Genomic DNA, 3244 nt, shown 5'->3' with positions numbered 1-3244 from the left:
GAGGTGCGGCCCTCGAGGCTCAGCTGGTGACCTCGCACGGGAATGAGACGCAGAGTGACCAGGGGAGGGCGGCGGCCGGCTCTGGGGAGCCGTCGGTCCGGGTGCCAATGGGCGCTCCCCATCAGCGCCCGGCGCCGCAGAGCCGGGACTGCGCCAGTCCAGCCGCCCGCGGCAAGGTCAGTGTCCTCCCGTAAGAAGCGTCCAGGGAGTGGGCACCGCCGAGAGCTGAGGCCGCTCGCAGCTCCCGCCCGCGCCAGGACAAAGCGTTCTGCCGCCCGCACCCGGCTGGGGAGCTGAGAATGATTCATCCAGCGGCCTCGGCCCGGGCTCTACCTCCCCTACCAAGCCCAGCTGCCCACTCAGGCATCAGAGCCCACGACCCTGGCATTGGGGCACTCACCTTCGCACTACCCTACAGCGGACTGTCCAAATGAACTGTCACAAAGTGCTTGGCTGACCCAACTCTTCCTGTGTGCCGTTTTCTTAAATTATTGGGCTTTCATCGCCAGCAGCTAAGCAGTACTGTAATGTAACCCACTTTTTGCTGCAACAACCTCTTCCCTCAGACTATCCGAACAGCCAGCTTGTCTGGAGGCCAGGAATTCTGAGGGCTATACCTAACTACATGCTCTGAAGAGGGCAAGAAAAAGATCAAGTCATAAAGCATCTAGCAACTAATTATAAAGAAATAACTGATGATATGTAAATGATATGCCAATAATGCTTAAATGTAAATTAATTGCATTTACATTTTTAGCATTTTACCTTAATTTTACCTTAATTTTTTTTTGTATTCAGTTTCTATATCTCAAACACAATCACGTCATCATTTTTTGAGCATCTAGTATTTTTTACACACTGTTAGGTGCTGTAGGGGGTAAAAAAAAGAACTTGTTTTGCCCTTAACATAGTGAAATTTACCTATGGGTAATGTAAGGTAAATATAATACTACATATTGATATCACTTTTAAATAAAGTGCCAGGGGCTATTCTAAACACTATACATATATGTCATTAATTTTCACACCATCCCTTGCAGGATATGTACTGTTAGTTTCTGCATTTTGCTTGTGATGAAAATGAGGTACAGGGAGATTAAACAACTCGCCTAAGGTCACATAGCTAATACGTGGTGGAGATGAGATTGAAATTCAGGTATTCTGACTTCAGACCCCAAGTTCTTAACCATTTTACTATACTGCCACTGAGAAAGGAGAGCTGCTAACCATTAATATAGGAGGTTCTAAAATTAGTACGCACTTATTTCTCAGGAACTACTACTCTTTTTTTTTGCTTGTGAAAATAACACAGAAGAGCAGATAGCTTTCCATATAGCCAGGGGGCCCCTAACATTCTTTAGAATTATATCACACCAATAATTTCACAGGTAGCGTTCTCTAAACTGTTTTCAGTAAGTGTTTTATTTTAGGCTTTTGTCAGGCTTATGTGGAAGACAAGGGTATAATAATATCACCATAGAAATCTGTTGGTTAGTTCCTTCATTCAAAAAAATGTATTGTGCACATATAGTATGCCAGGCACTGTGCTGAGAACTAGAAGAGGTGCAAATAAGAGGAAGATACAGTACTTTCCCCTAAGGAGCTGTAATCTCGGAGGAAACAAGCATTGACTGAGAACCAAAATACAAAATAGAAAACGAGCTGTGCTCAATGCAATGGAAATTCCAAGGAAGAGAGAGACATTACTTCAAGAAGGGAGTTGGTTGGGTTAAGGAAAATGCATAATTATCATTTAACTTATTGTTGATCTTAAAGTATTACAAACCATATAAAATCTACCAAATTCATTTAAAAAAATTACATGCAATGTTCTCATGTTCAAAGACAGCTTTTTACTCTACTATAAGGATTGTTTGGAGTATGGAGAAGTCAGTAAGTACAATCTTTTTGAAGATAGTTTACCTAATCTCCTAAAGTCGGAGGCACAGAATAGAATGATGGTGCTTAGGATAAGATTTTCTAGGTCAAAGAAATAGTAAAAGAAAAAGCAAAGCGGGGGTGAACGAGGTAGGTCTGGGGGCAGCCAGGATTCTGACCGGATAGGGTCAAAGGTTGTTGGAGAGTAGCCTGTACCACACAGAACTGCCTTTGCAAGATAGACTGTGGGTTTTTTGTTTGTTTGTTGTTGTTTTATTTTACCTTTTAGTTATAGCAAATGTATGCAACAAATATTCTAAGAAGGTCTGAATATAAATATTTGATTCCATTTTGCCCATAAATTCTTGTCAGTAAGATTGACAAATATGGTCACCATATCCATGTTAGTGTCTAGAAAGTAGAGGTTATTGTATATTCAACAAATGTTTAATAAGGAATTGGGAAAGGCAGAGAGGAGCTATTTGATAAAGAGCTCTAAATATGTAGAAGTTTTAATATGGTAGGTAATAGGGAGCCCCTACAAGTTCTTGAGCAGGGTAGTAGCTTGTTAAAGACCACCCTAAGCATTTAGCAGTATTGTCTTTCAGATGAAGAACTGAATGAGAGGGCATATGATCTAGTGTCAGTAGTTTAAACAAAAGTTTTAAAATATAAACATGAGAATAAAGGTAATTTTTCTTTAAGCCTTAGACAAAAACCTGTTGGGATATTAAAGAGAAGTGGTGGGTGGGGGGAGGAGAAGTAATCAGAATGCCACTGAACCCTATTTTGCCCTCTGCATATCCTGATAGTCACCTCCAGTGGAAGAGAATCAGTGCACCCTTTTTGCTTACAATACACATCTCTTGGGGCAACTACTTAGCACACAATTCCTCTTTACTGTGAGTAGCTCAAGTGCACAGGAACAATGTCCCAGTAGCCTTCTTAGACTTAGGCAACTTGCCTCCTGGCTGCCACCAATTGATCCAGAGGTAGATAAATTGGTGCACTGATAGTCTCTCCCAGAAATTTGAAACTCAGAACCAAGCAGCACAGTGCTTGGGATTTGCTAGACCTGAGTTAGTGAGAGTGTCCTGGAGAGAAGATCCTATCCACCCACTGCTGCTCTGACGCCAAAGCTGTGTGGGTCCTTGCTCTTCCTGAATCTTCGTTCTTCTTTTCCTTTCATTACTTTTTCTTATGCTTCGTCAGCCAGTTGAAAGACATTAGGGCTGTTTGCAGTTTTTGGTGATTATGAAAAAGTCAGAGACATTTACATACAGGTTTTCATTTCACTTGGGTGAATACCTTGGTGTATGATTTGATTGACTTTATAAAGAGCTTACAAAGTGTTTTCCAAAATGGA

General features: G+C 41.7%; 1 protein-coding gene across 1 annotated transcript in view; it reads right to left on the bottom strand.

The window, feature by feature from the left end:
- The window catches only part of PHF24 (PHD finger protein 24), a 19662-nt gene extending 19056 nt beyond the window's left edge, over window positions 1–606 (bottom strand). Inside the window, exon 1 of the mRNA XM_011381451.2 lies at window positions 401–606. The gene's annotated coding sequence lies outside the window, so the exon portion shown is untranslated. The remainder of the gene's footprint in view (window positions 1–400) is intronic.
- Between the last annotated feature and the right edge of the window lie 2638 nt (window positions 607–3244).

The sequence above is a fragment of the Pteropus vampyrus genome, unplaced genomic scaffold (genome assembly GCF_000151845.1).
Source record: "Pteropus vampyrus isolate Shadow unplaced genomic scaffold, Pvam_2.0 Scaffold436, whole genome shotgun sequence".
Lineage (NCBI taxonomy): Eukaryota > Metazoa > Chordata > Mammalia > Chiroptera > Pteropodidae > Pteropus > Pteropus vampyrus.
The sequence above is the reverse complement of the archived record's forward strand: the minus strand, read 5'-3'. Positions and strand labels throughout refer to the sequence as shown.